Source organism: Argiope bruennichi, chromosome 6 (genome assembly GCF_947563725.1).
Source record: "Argiope bruennichi chromosome 6, qqArgBrue1.1, whole genome shotgun sequence".
Lineage (NCBI taxonomy): Eukaryota > Metazoa > Arthropoda > Arachnida > Araneae > Araneidae > Argiope > Argiope bruennichi.
In genome coordinates this window covers 32,115,101-32,136,739 of record NC_079156.1, presented here as the reverse complement: position 1 = coordinate 32,136,739, position 21,639 = coordinate 32,115,101, and the positions used below count along the sequence as shown (strand labels likewise).

Genomic DNA, 21,639 nt, shown 5'->3' with positions numbered 1-21,639 from the left:
AATTATTTACAATCTACTGTTCAATGTAACGTATAAATGACATATGTAATTATATTTTAAAATCCAATTTCAATCTTAATTTTAATTTCCAATTTTTTATCTTAACACATATTAACTTCATACTAAAATGTTATTTCCTGATCCAACTTCTACTTTCTCATAGTATAAAATTACTGGGGGAAAAAAATTCGGTTTCTTTTGCTCTTTTATACTCCTGTGTCGCGATGGTGACGGAAGAGTCTGACCATCGCTTCTGCATTGTACATAATATACCTCTCGTAAGTGAATAAAGCCGAGTTTTAAAATTTTCTAAAGCTTCTCCTATTCGGTCACTCAACTGCTAAAAAATGTGTTTACATATATATTGTCACGATTTCGTGCGATAAATAAAAATCTAGTAATGCTATTAGGCGATGTAATTTGTCGCTAATAAAAAAAAATTTAAAGAGTGCTACAAAAAATAACTTCGTTATACATTCATCTTGATAAAAGGCAAAAGATAAACACAATAACAAATGGAATAATGAAAGAATAAAACAAAATGCTGAATCGCTTTATCTCCATGATAGCTTTCAAAAGTTTATCCTTGGAATAATCGAATGCTATCAGATAGCAATTTACTTTAAAATTATTTTCACATTTTCCTTAAAAAATATTAAATAATCATACAAAAGAATTAAATTTAATCCAAATTTAGAAACAAAATATAATTTACTCACACTGAATAATACGGGGAGGAAAACGAGACCAGAAACATAGAGACACTAACCAGAGTATCCTATGCGGATAACCAAAGGCAACAAAGGGCATTCTAAAAGCGATTAATTTATCAGGTTTAGAAAAACAGAGACATAACTTTTTTCTAATTTAGCGATGAAAAAATAGAGCACACCGATAATAACCTCGACCTTAACAACACGCAGATTTATTACAAGAGACAATTACTGTCCGAGTTTTAAAAATATACCTCCACACAATTCCACTTTATATAATAAATGGCGCGGATAATTGTCCAAGGGTGATTAAAAGTAATCACTACTGTGAAGAACAAAGGGGAGTTCAATTTATTTCCATTGTGAAGTCCAAAACAAATACAAGAACATAAATTTTTATAGCAAAATAATGCACAATAGAGAGGAGGAAATGCGCCATGAGCTTTCGAGAATTACGGAATCTCATTACTCCAATTGTCTTCAAACACCTTTCTTCCCACAGGGGAAAAACTGAAAATGAAGTGAAAGTTGACACGATGGCGTAATGTATGGCACACAAAAACACAAGCCAGTCTTTTGTCTCACGAAGAAAAAGTTTACAATTGCCGAATTCTAAAAGATACGCCGAATATGTTCTAAAGCAATCAAAAGACCAAAATTTTAAAATAAATACCAAAAGGCGAATTCTAAAAGACATGCAGTATATGTTCTAAAACAATCATAAGATTAAAATTATAAAATAAATATCAAAAAATGATGGTTAATAAAGTTTTTGTAAGAGTCTTTTGTCATAGCTCTACAACAACTGATATTTTACGTTACTTTTACATTAATAAAGTCAAAATAATCGTGTACCAGTGAATCAGCAATTACAAATAAAAATAAAATCCATAGTGACTAGCGCTGGATTATTTTTTCGTTTCAGAAGAAATATTTTTAAAAAATGTATATGTTATGATAAATGTGATTAATCCGATAATTATTCATAAAACTTAACTTATCGATAATCACCAGTTTATTACATTTACCATAATAAATATATTCAAAATATGGCAGAAATTATAATGAGACAACAAGTACAATAAAGTATCCAAAAATTGAATCGGAAGCATTTAAAATCGCTATGAAGTTTTCTTATATTAATAAAAATTCAGACAAGTACACAGAAAAGATAGCAATTAAAGCAATTTTGACTCTTAATTTTCTTACATATCATTTTAATTTTATCTGTCTATATCTTAAAATTATATACCTTAAATTTTCAATTACATTTAATAATACTAGCACAATAACTGTGATTTTCAATAAGGTGTATTTTCAAGAAACATCGAGTCATTTTCATTTGCATGTTACTAGTCAATGCATGCCTGATTACCTCGAAGAATTTCTTTATCGAATTTGTTTCACATCGTGACCTATATTTAATTTTTAGTAAAAACAAAGAATTCAAAATAAATTTGAGTTATTAATATTATTACTGGCTATGATTCCAAAACAGAATCTAAAATTCATTGCAAGAACAGCCTTTTTTGTAAATATTCTTCGTGGCATAAAGTAATTAACAAGTATCTATTCACATTCTAGAAGACAAGCTTTGTTTTGACTCCAATTTGGAAATATGTTTTGATTCAACTATTCACTTTTCAGCAAAGGTAAAATGCTGAGTTCTCACAAAAATTCCAAAATTTTCTCACATAAATATCAATATAATGGGAATTATTTCAAAAAATTTTGCAAGCAGAGCACAACAACATAAGAAAAATTGCTAACAATGATTTTTAATTAATTCCAAATTTAAGTTTAGCGGAACAATCTTAATTTTTAATTTAACGAAAGGAAAATATTAACTACTTTTTGATGAAATATCGATCCGAATCTTTGAACAATAGATTCACCAGCAAAGCTTTAATAATAATAAATAATTATCTACGTTTTAGAACACTCAACCAAATCTGAGAATAAGTTGATTATTTTCTACACGTAAGAAGACGTGTTTCATATCATATAGTTGCGTGATCTGAAAAACAAAGCAATCCTAAAAATACACAGTAGCTTCTATTTTTAGAAATTAAAAAAAAAAAAAAAAAAAAAAAAGTCGCCTCGTTTCGTAATTTAGTTCAAGAATAACGGCGTCCAAAAGACGGATATTGTCATCAATTCTCCCCCAACGATTAATCATTTTCTCTCCTAATTGTTCAGACACGATGCTTAGCTACTTTATTAGTTTCAACCTCATCTCTTTCTCAACAATCCCCGAAAGACATTCAAAGAGTCTATATCGCTGTAATAAAAGACAAATAGGAGAGCGGCGAACTCATAATGGAATGGATTATGTAAAAATATGAATAAAATTGAATAATACATGATTGAAAGATTGCTGATTAAATTATTGAAAGTTTTCGAATTAAATTTTATATTTGCTATACAGAGACCACTCAGTTCTCTATAATACAAATATGTAATGCGAGTTTTAGCAAAATTACAAGTACAAATGGAAATAGTATAATAATTATTTAACCTTTGAAGAGAATAGGAACTATTAAGGGCTATTTAACTATTACATTAACTATTATCGATTGCTATTTTATTTATTGCTATTTATTAACTATTTTAAGTATTGCATTATTAACTACGAACTATTTTTTAATTGGGAAGAATATGAAAACGGGATTTAACGGACAATATTTCCAAAGTGAAAGATTCCAGAAGTAATTGAACAGCGCAGCCCAGACAAAAATTTCTATTGAAACTATTTTAAACAAAAGCAAAACTTTCGAATTTTTTTACGAATTCTTTTACCATTCCTTATATCTTTTTTTTTCTTTTCCTCTTTACTTCCATACTATTGGGTTCTATAAATAATAAATTTTATGATACGAAGCAATTTGACTTATAGCATATATTTAAATCAGTAGCAAAGAAAATTGAAGAAGCAGATTTTTACCCCTTCCATTAATGGGATATTTAAATGACGTGAAAATGTTTACTTCAAAGCTGACTAAACATTCATCTATCAGCAGCAGCCTTCCTTAACAAATATAAAGCAATTTTTATAACGACTTTTACAAACTAACCATCAATAAAACGCACCAAAGCTAAACCTTAATGAATCCAACTGAATAGTGAGACCCGTAATCCAGCAAATCCCATGATCTGCGTGTCATGCAGTTCGAAAACCATCGAGATAACCATCTCCATGGTTAAACGACCGTGACTCTGATAAAAGGATCCAACTATTCCAAGCGCCTTTGTCGAGGAGGACATCAGCACGGTTTTCCAACGATTAATGCGGTTGATAGACCCGCTAAAGAACGATAGGTTCCTGACATATCGGCCTGTTTATTTGCCTATGAAAGCTAATGATAGCATTCATACGCAAATGTGCCTTTCACAGAGAGATGTCCCCTCATTACAGAGTTCTCAAAGGATGCATTATTAAAAATGACAGATAACCGTAATTGAAATGTGCATTGACATGAGGTTAGGACTATCTGCATGGGAGGGTGCTTTATACATATAATGATATGCAAAGAATGACATTTAAACCACGAAGAAAGTACAAAAGCAAAATTTAAGTTTAGAAAGTTCTTTTCTTTAGTCTTTCATATTACATATACACATAGTATATGTAATATGAAATTAAATTGTCATGATATGACTTATTTCTTTATATATTTCATTAATCGCATACATTCATTTACTTAACATTCCAAACAATTTGAGGTTTAATAAACGAATATATTTTAATTTTCACCAAAATTGCAATTTAAATTACAATTTGTCATCACAGTTTAGTTTACTCGTAACGAATATATTCGTCAAAACATAAAATTGTGCGTTTTTCCCTCTTTTTCTTTTCCCCATGATGAAAAGTGGCGAATTTAGATGTATTGTGGCCATAGACAGGCTCTTTAAATAAAATTACTAATATAGTTTCACATTTCCGCACATCTTTAACATCTTAGTGATTTCCTTTAGAACGAATTTTTTTTATGTTAATAACTTTTAAAAGTATTATGATTTCAGATTGCCCGGTTATCAATGTTTGTATATAAAATTATGAATGAGAGGTTCTGTCTGTATGAATTTTCTAACAATTTAGTGAATGTAATGAAACAAATAGGAACCTCATCCATTATACTTAATGAAAAGTTGATATTATCCTACTATTTTATCATTCACTTAATCTGTCATTTTTACAAACTACTTTATTTGACAAGTAAAGTATCAACTTTTTAATCAACTAGCTTCCGGCCTTCTGTAGCAGCTTACTTGGAAATCCACGACTGATGACGAATATATTAGTCATAAATAATGAAGTGGTTAACTGCCAATTTTATCAGATTTCTCCAAGGAGACATGAAAGGAGGGTTTAGATCAGTTACGAAATTCTCTTTCAACACTATCCACTTATCTATCCATTCGTTACTTCTTCACATCAAAAATAAATCTATAGCTTAAAAACTATGCTTTCACTACCGTAAATTAGTTATACTACACATTTTTTCCAGCTGTAACACAAGCTATTAATATGCCTTTCAGGAATTTACCAGCTTTAGTCAGTCCTTTCTCAAACCAACAAAAGTAGTGTTCCCGAAATTTTCTCGCATATTCTCTAATAAAGATGTTATCTCCCTTTCCCGGCATTAAATTGTGGATCTTGGGCAAGGCCACGAATGCCTAGCATGACACTAAGAAGAAATAATTATGAAATATCGATCTAAAGCTTGAATCAAAAATTTTTACTGAATCCAACGAGCGATCTTTGGCTTTTAATCGTTAGCATGTTGCTAATACTATAATATCAGAAATTCGAATATGTACACTGGGCGTCTTTTTTTTCTTTTCTGACTAACTGAAACCGAAATTTGATATAGAATTATGAGTGTAGCCACAAGATCACATGCCAAATTCTATTTATAAGCCATAGCGTTTCTGAGTTAACTGCGCTTACATGCATGCGAAAGCACAGACCGATAGACGGTCACTCCTTGATTGGAATCGATTCCGAATTTGAAATGAGTCTAAATTTTAGATGTTAGTTCTGTATACTAAATGCCATTTATCTAGCTCTTTATGATATGCAGTTATTGTATTAATGTGTAATCGAACAGCCAGACTTCCCCTAAGTGAATTTCGAACAAAATTTGAAAGAAATCGACACATTTGGAGTAAAGTTCACATATCAAATGCCATCCACCTAGTTCCATATGTTTTTCAGTTATCATGGTCACAAATAGATATATATAATTCCAAAAATGTATTTTTCGGACTCCGACAGGTTCGAAACCAGAAAAGTCGTCAAAATCTTGAGTTCCATTTTTTTTTTTTTTTTTTTTGACGATTACAATACTTTCTCTGTATATATTTCATATATGAGAAAGTGAAAAATAATTAAATTTTTAACTCTTTTTAATTAAATATAACTATTATTAATTATTTATCACTCTATAAAGTATTTCACACGTTACTACTAAATCAACATTGTTTAAAATATAACACACAATAATGCTTTATAACTTTTTTTAAAAAAATTGTTGGTTTAAACATAATATATACCAGTCCAAACATTAAATTTTAAAAAATTGGATTATGAAGCGGAATTAAGATATATTTTAACCGTTTTACCATGGAAGTGTTCCATGAATGAATCATGACTATTAAGTTATACAAAAAGTGATTTAAAAGGAAGCATGTAGTCAATACTTTCCGTAAATCAGCTAGTCGCCAAAACCGGTTAGTTTAACACAAGACCAAAAAAACTTGATATATTTTATAAAAATCAATACACTGCAAAATCAACTTATGGAAAAACAGGAAGTTAACGAAAAATTAAACCATTCTACAAACATAAACATAATTAGGAAATATAAAACGGCAACACATTGCTTTTGATCTCTTAACAATTCGCTTTTATTAGGCACAAAAGGCATACGATCTAAGCTAAAATACACTGTTGAAATGAACATATAAATAAATATAATGATCAACTTTTTTCTATGATCGTCCGGCGAATAATGAATTCTTTCACTCACGGCCTCAATGAAACAATTGCTTAAAATAGGGATGGGCGTAGATATTTCGTACTAACCTAAACTGCGTCACAAGAAACCCCCATCGAATCTGCGGTTTCAAGCCCAGCTGCGAAACCTTGCTTTTGCGAAATCGATATCGCTGCAAAAAAATGCGTCAGAAAAAAATAAAAGGACAAAAACAAAAATACCCCTGTTCCGATCTTTTATTCGAAGTGTTTGCTCCGTGGAATCGCAGTGAAAACAAATCGGCTCCTTGAGCGAGGGCCACTCGACGAACCTCATCAAATTAAGTCACTCGACAACCACTCGGTTGTTGCGAACAGAGAATCGCTCGTTCAAGTGTTAAGCTCCACATCCCCAGTTAACTACTGCAAACTGGTTGAGGCTAATTAACTCAACTGGAAAGGAAAGACAGCGAAAAAGAAGAGAAAAGTCTTTTTTGTTTTGATTTATTTCATTTTAGACTTTCCATCTTTATTAAAATGCAGTTCCGAAGCATTTTCCTTATTTGTTTTCTATTACAAAAACGATTTAATTAACAAACAATGGCGCGCTTTCTTCGGTTTTATTTAAGAAGTGTCGTTTATGGTTCTGCATACAAGATAACTTAATGATAGAGAAAGTTTAAATGTTGAGATAGTCGATCAAGTTTAGCACTATGATTTAATGGGGGGGGGATGATACGTTTTTGAAAATGCACATACTAACGAATTTTGAAGATACAATGTATTCATTTGTAGAAATGAGACATCAAATATGTGAAATAAAACTTCAATTTTCAATAAACTGAAATTACGCGATTTAAAAAAAGCAAAAATAGTTCAAGCTGCATTTGGAAACAATGCAAGGTATAAAGAAAATAATCCAATATTAAAATCTTTTATATTATGTTTAAAAAAAATATTTTATGTGACATTATTTTGTCAAACCTGTTATAAATCATTTTTCTTGGTCACTGTTTTAAATTTTAATATTGTTCGTTTTACTTTTTTTTTTTTTTTTTTTTTTTTACATTGTTTTGTCTAGGAACACTCCTCTGACCTCTTGTGGTTTTAGACATTTCATGACTCCAGTCAGTGATCATCTTATTAAAATCGGTCCTTCTTTTAATAAGATGGTTAATTTAGTTTAGATTTCAGCACATATTTAATATGTTAATTTTCCTTTTAGGTTAATTTTTTCATATTCTGTGAATATGTATTGGTTTTTATTTATGCACTCAGACTCCCCAATATCCACGTTTATACAAAATATTATTGAAACACATGTTCAGTTTTATAAATATTCAATAATTAAGTGAATGTAAAGAAACAAATAGGGAACATGACTAATTATACTTGATAAAGTGTTAATATTCTAATATTTTAACATTCCTAGAACTTATTTTTTTACAAACTTATTTATTTTGTAACTAGAAAAATAAAATTTCTATATAAGCCTTTGTAAATTGCGGATCCTTCTCAGCCAGGAAATCCTAGGCAACTGCCTAGTATGATTATTTGGAAATCTCCCAGGAAGGCACTTCAGATGAGCAGCTTCCGGTATGGTGATTGGTTCTCGCTGCCCAGAGAAAATGGTGTGGGGTTGGCTACTCTTTATCAATGTAATAGGAAAAGACTGTATTGTGGCCGGTGATGGTCCTTAGGTTACATCCAAAATTTCTGCCGATGCTGTCGGGATGATGTGGTCATTAAGATTTATTAGAACGCCTTGGGGTGAGGTGGCATTACCTAGTTGGAATTTCACCAATGCCCTTGGTTTATAATGAATTGCTCTAAAAACGTCAAAATAACAAACTATATTACATTCCGTGGACTTCTCGTTTCCCTTTTATATGTATTTGTTTGAACCATACTTCAATTTTTTGGGGCGTTACCCACCAACAGAAATTGGATGCTGAAATGAAAAGCTATTCAAAAATAAAGTTTTTTTAAAGATATAATCTACATCGTAATTTTATCTATATATTACTCTAAATTTATGCAAAATAAAGAGACATATGTAATAATATGAAAATTATACTTCAAAACGTCATGAATAAGAATGGGACACTCTAATAGTAAATTTAATTAAAATGAGACTCTCCATTTGAAATAAAGAACCAGAAAAGACGGATTGTATCCTTTTATTTTTACAGAATAAAACAAGTAAATTTTTAAAATAAAGTTTAAAAAATGCAAAGTACATAAAAATAAGTGGGGGGGGGGAGGGCTGGATGTACACGTACATCTTACAATAAACGAAAGTCAATAAGAAAAAAAAAAACATTCGAACTTTCTTCCAAAATTCACTTTACGAACAGAGCCACTCCATGAACAAGAGTGAAGCAATCACTTTTGAAGTAACAATAGAAAACCTTTCAGTCAAATGAACACAAAGCAGATTAGAGCATTTTCATTTTTTTAAAGGTCTTCAGAAACTGAAGGGAGAAAAGTTGAAAGAAACCAAAAACAGCTTGAATGCATTTCAAAAAGATAAAAGGAAACGTAAGAGGATTCACATCAGAGAAATAATTTTTTAAAAAGGAAGAAAAAGTTACCCAAATAAAGAGCAGTGGAATAAAATAAAAATATATCCGAAGAAAAGTCGATCTTAAGACACGCGTAAAAGCTATGTTCAACAATCCGAAAAGTGGGAAAAATCTGGAAAGAGTCCAAAAAGCTGTTGCCAGTCGCTGGAACGAAATACAATTAGTATCTGCGTTAGGAGGGGGATTCTTCCAACCCAGCTACTTAGTAAAGGCTCATCTTTTAATGTAAATAGAAGAGCATTCTCTAGGACCGTAACAGCAGGGGTTTCAGAATCACTAAACGGTTTAATGAAAGTGCTAGTATGCAAGCACACGCTATCATTTGCATGAAGAGGGCAGGAACCTTTTGGCAGGGTGGGCGAGGAACACTGAATCAGAAACAACAATGAAAAGTGATGGCATTATTTTCGTGGGGGAGCCAAATTAGATTCTGAACTATAGATCACCACAGTAATATTAAAGAATGATTTGATTTGTTGGATTGAAGTCCGATTTTGAAGCAATATGCTGACTATTGTGAGATGAAAGGCATTCAAAAACGTTTAACTTCTTTATTTTACCATGTTCGTAATCTAAAAAGTGTTTAATTCTATACGCCTTTTTGAAAGTTGCGTTTTTCTGCGACCCCAAAAAATGAACCATCAAAAACACAGATCCCGATATGAACACTAAAATTATGATGTGGTTTAAATAAATCATCATCACCTGTAGCTCGACAGTTCAGAATAGATCCTGGTGTTTTGAGTATGTTTAATGGATCCTGGAGATCTAAATATGTTTATTCTACATTGAAGCGTTCTCAGATTCACTTCTCCAATTAGCTGTTAATAACATAAACAGAGCATATCAATGAATGCTAACAGAGTAAATCTATTTACTTTTAAGACCTGATTTTAGACAATTTTCGCAAGAAAGATCCTTTTAAAAGTACGTTTAGCTGCCTATGGATGAGATAACCTGCCAATGTCATCCTTGATAATTTGAAAAATAAAACATAATGAATAACAATTCATCGAATTCCTCTTTTTTACCTAAACGAATCTCTATAAGCAAAGATTATTTTTGGCCAGGTTCATTAAAATATGAGAATTAGTATGGCGAATGTGATTAGATGCTGCATCTAAAGAAAATGTTTCTGCCCGATTTCAAAACAAACAACTATTTTCATTTTTCTACCATAGAAGCATTCAACTAAATAATGATATACAATAGTTTTGAAAATACCATTCATAAAAATAATTTCTTAAACAATTCTGAAAGCCTGGAAAGTCTAAACATTTTTCTGCTGATAATTCTCACCAGTTATTTCGGTCTTAATGAACGAAAACTTCTTTAACAAAGAATAATGCAATATATATAACTCAAATGAGTCATCACATGTGCTAATATTACTAACCTGCAATCCGCTCGAGAGAACCGAATTTCCGTCTAATAAGTGTTGTTTTGAGTCGCCAAGGGAAAGGGTTTCCGCACCAGTCGATGTTAAGAAGGAACAGAGCAGGAAGACGGCAGTATGGATCGCTGAGGGAAATAAATAGACCATAAATCCTTCGCCTTCATGAACTTCGTCATGGAAATAATTTTTTTCTTCTCCTCAACCAGGAAAGCCCTTTCCCGCTCTCTCGACATTACAGGCGGCTCGCATTTCCTTAGTTCCAGAGCCCACGATAAGAATTTCCTAGCAAGGACCAAATAAATCGTTTTTCGCACGAAATTGCTTCGATGGTTGCTGAAAATCTGGAGTTCGTTGAGATATCGTTCAGACACTTACAAGGCAAAAAGCATTTCTGAGTTAAGAAGCAATATATTGGCTAACACACAACCGTCAAAGGTTTTAAATTGCTGATAAATTTACTTTCAAAAGTCAGTGGAAGTGGTCTCTCAGTAGCTTTCTACATACTTTCAAATAAATGTATTATGTGTATTACTAACCGCATGCTATTAGGATCAATAGTTATGAAAGAGCCTAATACAGTGATATCTTTGGCGATTAATTATTAGAATGTGGTTAATACACAAGTACCAAAAAACAAAGTATATTTTGCAAGCTTTCCCCTCTCTCAATAAATTAAAACCAAAATTTAACACAAACCAATATTTGTAGACACAAGATCATATACTAAACTTCATTTATTTAAGTCATTACATTTTTGAGCTATTATGTTCATGTGCATGCAAAAGTAGACTCACAGATAGTCAACACCTTAACAGAATTGGTTCCAAATTCGGCACAAATCTACATTTCAGATGTTAAATCTGTACACCAAATGTTATCTATCTACCTCTCCTTGTTTTGCAGTTACTGTGTTAACTTATATTCCGACAACCGGGCAGATACTTTCTCTGAGTGGATTTCGTTCAAAATTCGATTGAGATCTAAAAATTTAGAGTACAGATCATACGCCAAATTTCATCTGTCTAATTCAAAGCATTTTTGAATTAACATTTTGAAAGACAGACTAAACATAATTTTAAAAATGTGTTTTTTCAGATTCAGGGAAGTCAGAAATATGTATACAAATGTGTATACTCGTATATACAAAATGTCTCAAATACAAATGTCAAATACTCATATCCATAATAGTAGTAAATGGCAAAGCAAAGATATTTATTTGAATAATGCCTACAAATTTAGTAAACCACAGGCGACTGAACGCCGAAAGCACTCACATCACAATTCAACAAAAAATTGGCTTCCTTATGCAAAAGTGCCATTCCACGTACTATTTTATCTTTCTTAAAATCTTGCAGCACACCACGTATTCAAAAATCTTTTTCTTTTCTTTGAACATTAAATAAAATTCCTAGATGAAACTTTATGATGCTTAATAACAGCATGACTCAGGAAAATGAAATTCTTGGAAAGCTAAGAGTTTTACTCTCGAAATTCTTTATGTAAAATAATTTTTTAAAAAATAAAATAGCCTTTATATGCATCATTTCATTTCATATCAAGCATTATCAACAATCAAATCAGCAGCATCATGACAGTCAGGTTTCTGCCTTAATCATGATGCTCCTTTGATAATCTAACAACGTCATCTTTGCCAATTTGTTCACCTTTACTAATCTGTATTTAGAAAAGCATCAAGTCACAAAGAGCGATGTTTCACCCCCCCCCCCCGAAATAAAATAGGATTATAAAGTGTAATCTTGCATGTAAATGTAAGATGAAGAAAACAATCAACATCACAGACCATTTCAAAGCTTTAACGATGCCAGAAAATCATTTTAAATTCTGATGCCACTGATTAAATAGGAGAACTTGCAGAGAAAAAGAAGCTAAATAATCCGTTACACATGGTTGAAAATCTTCTAATACAATAAAATCGAAGGACTTCCAAGTGGGTCGAGATAATGAGCCTAAATGTATTTAATGTCCCATTCGACATAAATGTTACCAAGATCCGAAAGAAAATTTATTCGATTACAAAAAAAGAAAGGAAAGAGAGAGAGAGAGCAATAAAAATTGAAATTCGAAGCACATGGTTGTTCTCAAAAATGAAGATTATGCACAAAAGCTGAAAAAAAAAAGAGAGAGAGAGATCAAGTGACAACAATATTATTATGCCAATCGCAAACTCAAGATGGCTCATAAAAGTTCGGACATAACCCAACATAACCATCTCCTTAAGATGCAAATGGAGGAAGATGTAATCAAACCTAACGGCCTCGCGTAAATCTCGAGAATTGCTTTCGGATAATAAAAGAGAGAGAGAGTGAAAATCTCGATCTCACTCGAAGAAAGCATTTAATTAAGGCGGAGAATGAGATGACAAGAATAACGGTCGTCTTGCGCACGTCTGAAGAGGCGGTACAAGTCTTTTTCTTCCATCATCTCTCGTTACGTAGGTTGGATGTCAACAGATGGTTTTCGCGCCATTCTCTGGGCCTTTCTTCCTTTCGGTGTCAGATAATATGCAGCAAGGAAAGAAAAGAAAAAAAGAATTTAGCTTTTCTTTTCTATTCTTTTTTTCCACCCTTTGGTAAGTTGAAACTCATTCTTGACCTTAATGGCGCTTGACATCTTCAGGTTCTCAGAGTTGCTGTTGCGTAAGTCATTGACTGACAATGTGCAACAATGGTAAATTTCGAGTCTTGTTATCGGGTTAATCTTGCAAATCATTACAAGTGGCATAAAAGGAAAAATGATTTTGTAATCACATAGAAAAGAAAGACATGCTGGCGTGGTCTTAACAAAATGGCATATAACATTGATGCATCGTTTCTTTGTTGATTAAAACGGACAACACTATTTGGAGTGTTTAACGTAGCATTATCAAATGAGACAATTGACATGCTATCATCAATGTATCAAAGCCGGCATTTTATAGAATGTTAAGAACCGGCTGGGAATGTATGAAACGATTAAACATTTCAATCATTACCGAGGCATTCTAGAGAATATCAAATGTCAAATTGATAAAGTATGAAATACTTCTCCGATTCGAGAAAAAGAGCATTTTCAAAAACGGACCAGATTTTATTCGATGGTGGATTAAACTATCATGCTAGTGACATGCTTATTGGGGTGATATCCTTTTTGCTATCTGTTATATGCACTTAAACAAAACCAATGATTACATACATATACAAAATATGTCGTTAAAAACTTCATACGTTCTGGGACTTTGCTAGTAAAGATGGGGTGGGGGAGACATTTTGTGCAATCTTTAGCGTTACCATGGTTTTTATTTTTTTCATTGTTTGCTTTGCTTGATTATTACATAAGGTAACATTGTCGATAATAGATACAAAAAGAAAATTTCTCCATCAATATATCATTTCGAGATATTATCCAAATACAAGCGATTTAAACTTGCACATGTATCAAATGAACGAATACCGTGTGAATAAATAAACCATTGCCATTCTATAAATTCAATGTTAAATGCCTGAAAACAAAGTAATACTTTAAACAATATTTCTCAACAAAATAACAGTAATTTTTAACCACAAAAAAATCGAGTTGGATAGTTTCTGTTTAAAGAGATTTAAATTCAAGTTGGATAGAATACCGAAGTGATTTCAGAAATTCATCAACAATGATAGAAAAAAAAAATGGGAGTTTATTTTTTTTTCCCCAACAGAGGTTAATAAAAAGTTGCAGAATAATAATGATCCAGCAAAACCGGTACCGTATCTCATCGATAAATTTCGATCATTTTATCATAGAGGCTGATTCAAGAGTTTAAACCGTAGACAAAGGACAATTGTTTGTCGAAACGTATAAATGCATAATATCTGATAATAAGACTAGGCGATAAGATACATAAAGTGTCGTTTGTAACACTAATATTGTAATTCAAGTAATATTGTAACACTAATATTAAATCTAAACGGATTATTTATTCGGTTACATATTTGCCGACACTCATTTCGATAATCATGAGGTAATTCATTTAATCTGGCATTTGTCAACTTAATGTTTAATAATAATAAACCTTTAATCATATGAAGAACGGAAAACCAGCATTAATGGAAAATCAGTGGGAATGGTCTCCGTAAAACTTTCTAGCATACTTTCTGATAAACTTGCCATGCCAGACATGTCATTGGCGTACAATAGTTACGAAATATTGACTTTTGGCGAGAATTTAGCATTTCTACAGAATCGATCGTATCGTCTTTAGCGAGTTATTTGGGTATTAATTCCCGCATGTGGTTAATAGAAACCAAAACTCGAATTTGTGTTTTAGATACGATTCGATTGTTTTAACTCAAAACTGCACTTGTAGTCACAAAACACCAAATTTTGTGTTTACTAAATTTAATCCTTTATTTGATACATTTCATTACATTTTTGAATTATCACGTTTACATGTCTCTGAAAATACAGATCAACGGACAGTCAACACATAGTTGAATTTTGCTCAAAATTTGACAGGCGTCTTCTACACTACAGATGTTAATTCTGTGTACCGAGCTTTAACTACTAGCTCTTTTCGTTTTGTAATTATTGTGTTAATTTATATTAGCACAGTCAGATAGATGTACTTCCTCTGAACAGATTTTATTCAAAATTTGTAAAAAGGGTATAGCAAATTTCAACCGTCTAGCGTACAGCGTTTTTGAGTTCTGTCACAGACAGACAGACATTTTCCAAAACTCACTCGTTTTTCGAACTCATGGAGGTCTGAAACCTGGAGATTCGTCAAAATATCGAGTTCCCAATAAAGCATAGGCCAACAATATTTACGAAAAATGGCTCTTGGCCATAAATCTAACATTTTTACTTAATCAGACATGCAATTTTTGACGATTAATTCCTTGCATGTGGCTAATACACCTGAAGACCGAACATGTATTTTTGGCACCGCTCCCTCTCCCCCCACGATTAATTGAAATCAAAATTTGATATACAATTACAGTTGTAATCACAAGATTACATAATTATCAAATTTGATATCTAAAATTATGATCATTTAAATCATTGTTTATCCATATTTAAGAGGCAGCAAAAGTTCCCATTCAATGTAGAATTCGATGCGACTAGAATACGTCTATGTTTAGTTTATATATCCTTGTTTTATCCCGTTGTTCACACTTTCCAACTAATTAGATATTCTATTCTGTACTACAATTAAAAGAGAGTACAGAAATAAGCATCTTCTTAAATAGGAGTCCGTATCACATGCATGATTCATGACAACAAACGGGTTAATCATCCTTATGTATTGTTAACTGTTGGTTTGCTATCGATCATTTTGCGAATTATAAAAATAATGGAGTAACTGTGTTATTTTCTTCACTATCTAACTGCATGATATACTCTGCGTTAAAATTCAACTTAGAATTCCTAGAACTCTTGAAATATTCATGGATTCCACGAAATTTTTTATATAGAAATAAAACTTTTAAAGAGGACTTAATTTAAAAGGAAAGCAATACAGTGATTTCATGCGCGTAAGGGTTAAAAAAAAAACAACTTAAAAGCATACTAAGCAAAACAAAATAAAATTTAATAATTCATCTAACATAGGGTTCAAGTGCTCAGTGTAAGGTGGCTTGGTTTGCAATGAAACTTAATCATTCAAACACCTTATCATGGATCATCTTATGACCTTGAGCCTGATTTGGTTGAGTGCATCAACCTCCAATATCACTAACGACGCATTTAGAAACATGAGCACAGAATTCATTCAAACATTAGTATGACCCTGAAATCAAATAAAACTATAAAAAGATTTAAAGTTATCGAAAAATTAGCCTCATTTCAAGCATTTTCTGTCCGTTAAGAGATCAGAAACAATGCCAATATGACGTACTATTTACATGTGATTCAGATAATGAAGTTGTGAGCTTCTGTACTTGATGGCATTTTTCTGGTAAACGAACTATTCCTCAAGTAGCTAATTTATGCTTCAGCTTTTCTTATTTGCCTGAAACTAAAAAGCCTCACTGTCATGGTAACTCACAGAACGGTATAAATCCTCAGGTATTTGAAGAAAATAAGAGGAAGCGTATGGTAAAAGCGTATCGAGAAAGTTTCAATTTTTTTATTACTCTACAACATCTATACACATTACATACCAAATAATCCAGGCCAATTGTCTTGAAAAGTACCAAAACGTAGAAAAAAAACATTAAACGACTTCATTAGTTTATGTTATTTCTACAAAATATGCGTCTAACTTCGTTATAGGACAAGCTGAGTGGTATTAAAGAGACACCGGTCACTTTTAAATATTAAAGACTATTAACAGGATGGTAATGACACATTTGTTTTTAAATGTTAAAAGACTACTAATTTAGAAAGAAATGCTTAATTTAAACAATTGTATGTATTACAAAATGAGCAACTAACATTGCATTAAGACTACTAATTTAGAAAGAGATGTTTAATTTAAACAATTGTATGTATTACAAAATGAGCTACTGAAGATCATTAGATCAGGAGTAATTTATTTTTTTTTCCAAAAACCTGCACATTTAGAAAAAATATTTTTCCATTTTATTTTTTTTAATTAGCACGAAATGTTTGAAACCCACTTAAGTAACTTATTAAATTGAAAGAAATCGTCTCTGGTAAAGATTTCAAATAAATACCAGCATTATTTTTTGAAAATTGGACTTCGTCGAAAAATACTTAAAAATTACTTTTCTGTTTGTCTGAATTCCCAGACAGAAGGAAAAAAAATAAAAGAAATCTCATTCTACTATTTCAATTGGTATCATAATTGTTATTTTTCCGAAAAAAAAAATTGTTTTTGAAGTAAACAATAATAATTGCTTTTCGAAAGGGAAAAAAATAAATTTAATAAACTTCAAACATAAACTAAAAATTCTAAGACTTTTTTTTTTTAATTATCTTTCCAAATAAATAAGAGGAGGAAAATATGTCTAGTAATGGCAGATCTGGGTATCGAAATTCTCTTGCGTTAATCTGAATCATAATTTCTTTGGAAAGTAAATTCCAAGAGTAATAACACTTCGACATACTTGACTGAACAACATATTCTTTATTATTATTATTATTATTATTATTTTCTGAAACAACAGTACTATTTAAGTAGCAAAATTCTTGAAACAAACAGATTCAAATTAAAAAGTTCCATTCACATAACCCCAAAACAAAGCAAGTGTTAATTATATAATACTGGACAATCAGTTGAATGTAAATGAGTCAAAAGTTTTTTTTCCCCCCCTTTGTAAAACCGGTTGTAAGGTATTGTTGTGCGAATAGGAAGAGGTAGAAAAGTTAAAATGGTGACACAACGGTTGTTGGAAAAATGCATCCGTCCACTGACACCTGTTTCGAAAAGCCATTCAAAACAGGCAGTCCCCACCCACCCACATGACGTTAACAGTTTCGAAGAAGACGCAATTCGTCATAATTCACAGAACATCCTAAAACGATAGTAAGCAAATTGGTACTACTTTTAGTAGCAGTGGTTGCGGTTGTCGGTTAAGGAATGGGGGAAAAGAATTTAATAGCTCACGAATATTGATTTTTCCCACCAATTAAAAAGATGGACATCCATAAAGAATAAAAAGAAACTGACAGTTTTCCTGTAATAAAACAATATTTGTGTTGGTTTAGAGAACTTGATATTAAGGGCTTTTCGAGTATTTGTCGGTTCTATTTCAATTCAGTAATATCAACTTTTTAGGTCCTTTTCATTTAAATAGTATAGTTATTCAAACAATTTTTACTAACTTTTATTTATTTATTTTCGAATAGACGACATCGACTTTCACTTTTCGAAAATGAGGGAAATCATACGGTCCATTGAACATAAATGTAAGCATTTTAACAACAACAAAAAAAAAAGCTTTCAATCGTGATTGTTATAAATAAATTAGGTATTTACGAAAGTCGAGTTTTACAGACAATTCATTAAACAAACTTTCAGTGCATGAAAAGAAACAAGTCAAACAAATCGACAAATAATCAGTTTTAAGAATAAATTAAAACTAACCACTTTGGCAGAAGAAATTAACAGCATTCATTTATTTTAGAAATGTCAATCAGCATTGATGAATTACATCAAATGAAAATACTTTTTAAATTACTTGCACAATATACAGGGTGGTCAAAAAAAAAAAAAAACTTCCCCTATATATGAAACCCTAGCGGCCTATCCGCTCAACCAATCGAACCAAAATTTCAGACATGGTTGTTTGAAGGTATGCGCTGGAGATTGTGATGATTCTAAACAACACAGGGTTCACAGTTACGGTTACAGTGAGAGAATTTTGAAATTTTCGAATGGCCACACTCACCTTTTCATTGCGTAAATTGATCAGCGTATTGAAAAACCACAAATGACGTTGGAACGATTAGCGTGTGACGAAAATTGCCGCCGTAAAGCATATGCAAAGAAGAGCATTATAAAAGACTAATGACAACACAGAAAGGAAAGAGAAAAAAAGTTTTTATTGGAATGGAAAGTTATAACTACAGGTTTTCAACTTTTTCATCTTCGCAGGCGACAACGCATTGCATTCGGGAGATTGTGGACAACAATGCCGAACGTAACATGAAAGGAGGAATCTGCATAACCTCACGTGTTATCGCATCTTGTAATTCTGACACAGTTGCGGAATTCCGTTATTCCTGAATTGCAGCAACGAAATGTCATTAGGTACATTGTATGGATGCAAGATGGGGATCCTCCACACGTCGCCCAATGTTTTCGACCAGTGCTGCAACAACACTTTGCTGATAGAGTCATCTCTAGTAACTTTGCAGTTTCGTGGCCACCGCGATCCCCCGACTTACTCCTATGGATTTCTGGTTCTGGGGTTATCTGAAATCTAAGGTGTACATGCCTGGTCCACGAGATGTGTCAGAATTGCAAGATGCCATAACACGTGAAGTTATACAGATTCCTCCTTTCATGTTACGTTCGGCATTGTTGTCCACAATCTCCCGAATGCAATGCGTTGTCGCCTGCGAAGATGAAAACGTTGAAAACCTGTAATTATAACTTTCCATTCCAATAAAAACTTTTTTTCTCTTTCCTCTCTCTGTTGTCATTAGTCCTTTATAATGCTCTTCTTTGCATATGCTTTACGGCGGAAATTTTTATCACACGCTAATCGTTCCAACGCCATTTGTGGTTTTTCAATACGCTGATCAATTTGCGCAAAGAAAAAGTGGGTGTTGCCATTCGAAAATTTCAAAATTCTCTCACTGTAACCGTAACTGTGAACCCTGTGTTGTTTAGAATCATCACAATCTCCAGCGCATACCTTCAAACAACCACGTTTGAAATTTTGGTCCGATTGGTTGAGCGGATAGGCCACTAGGGTTTCATATATAGGGGAAGTTTTTTTTTGACCACCCTGTATATATATATAGAGAGAAAAAATTTGACTGGTTCGCTATGCATGCTAAGTTACGAAATTAACCGGCGAATAAAACTGGCAAAATCGGTCCAATTGTTGAAGTTGGGATCCACGTTTTATTTTAATACATGCCTAGAAAATTAAGGGCAAAGGGAGATCTAAAAACAATAATAAAATAAATAAAAGTTTTATATATCTAGAAATTCGTTTGATTTAATCAATCAATTTCTTCACAAAATGATACATTTGACAACTGATCATATTTTTTAAAAAATAATGGTAGTAATGTTTAAACAGATATCAGTCAAACTTAACAGATGCACTGAAGCTTTTTCTTTTTGTCTTCTTTACACAATGGAATCAATTTAGATGACATCACATTCATACAAATGTCCCGCCATCACGCATGTCAACTAACCAATTTTATTTAACATTTACAGTGACAAAAATTTTTCGCAGGACCAAAAAAGCACGGAAGATTTCAAAATTAGATTAGCCCTGCTCTGATGTCTTACATCACGGATATATGAATTAATTTTATTCAAAAACAAATAATTAAAGAATTCTAATTTAACATTTTTTGTTTTGAAAATAAATTTTACCCGAAAAAATAACTAGCTTCTTTTCAATAAATGTTGTCAAGAAGATTGCGAGAAAATGTTGTTTGAGAAAATTAAATGAAAATATTCTAAATGGTCAAAACAAATAATTTTAGATTACTCCATTCTAAACAGTAGAAATTGAACTAAAATTTAATGATTGCAAAACACTGACTTACGTTAAATTTATTTTTACAGTTTTTTGAAAGTAAAATGTTTTATCAATGTAGAGAATATTAAATTGCTTTTATGTCAATGAGAAATGAAGCATAAATTAATAAAGTTGCAATTGTTTGCTTACACTGTTCGTTTCCGCAACCCTAAACTGAATGAGTAGAGCGCATTTCCGGAGTTCTTTGTTAGACCTTGCCCTTCGTTCCGTTAAATGCGTTTTCTGCTAGGGTTTTTTTTTTTTTTTCAGTTATGATTTTTAATAGTGCTATTTTAATTCGAAACCTGCGTATTTTCTGTTCATACTAGAATATTTGTCCATCTAGGACAGGTTGTAATCCTGTTAACCATATCTCAGATCTAATTAAATGTATTTGGTATTGTTTGCCTCCCCCCTCCGTAGTGCAATTAATTTTTCTTATCTTGTTACGTTTATTTCATTGCAATGGAGTTCTCACTCTATATATAATGTAATCTATATATATAATGTATTTAATTATTAAAATCAAATTGTAACAAATAGTGACCCACAAACAGAAAGATACTTTATCAATCACAAAACGGAAAAAAAAAAAAAAAAAAAAAAAAAACTGTAAAATTATTAGCAATAACTTCTAACTGGCATAGAAATGAGAATATAAGGAATCAGCAAAAATTTGAAGAACTCAACTCAATAACATTTGCTAAACTCCAGCATAAAAATGTAAATAGAATGTGAATTTTACAAACCCAAATCTAAGTTTTATACGTGTTTAGTTTTATTCACAAATAGATAAACCGGCCAATTAACACATTAA

General features: G+C 31.7%; 1 protein-coding gene across 2 annotated transcripts in view; it reads right to left on the bottom strand.

Annotated features, from left to right (window-relative positions):
- Nucleotides 1-21,639, bottom strand: part of LOC129971305 (protein sprint-like) — a 157,390-nt gene that overhangs the window by 52,902 nt on the left and 82,849 nt on the right. The window contains exon 1 of one of the 2 annotated variants that reach the window (XM_056084932.1): nucleotides 10,675-10,704. The exons of the other annotated variant lie outside the window; for it this stretch is intronic. The gene's annotated coding sequence lies outside the window, so the exon portion shown is untranslated. Of the gene's footprint in view, nucleotides 1-10,674; nucleotides 10,705-21,639 lie in introns of those variants that run through there. 2 annotated transcript variants of the gene reach the window in all.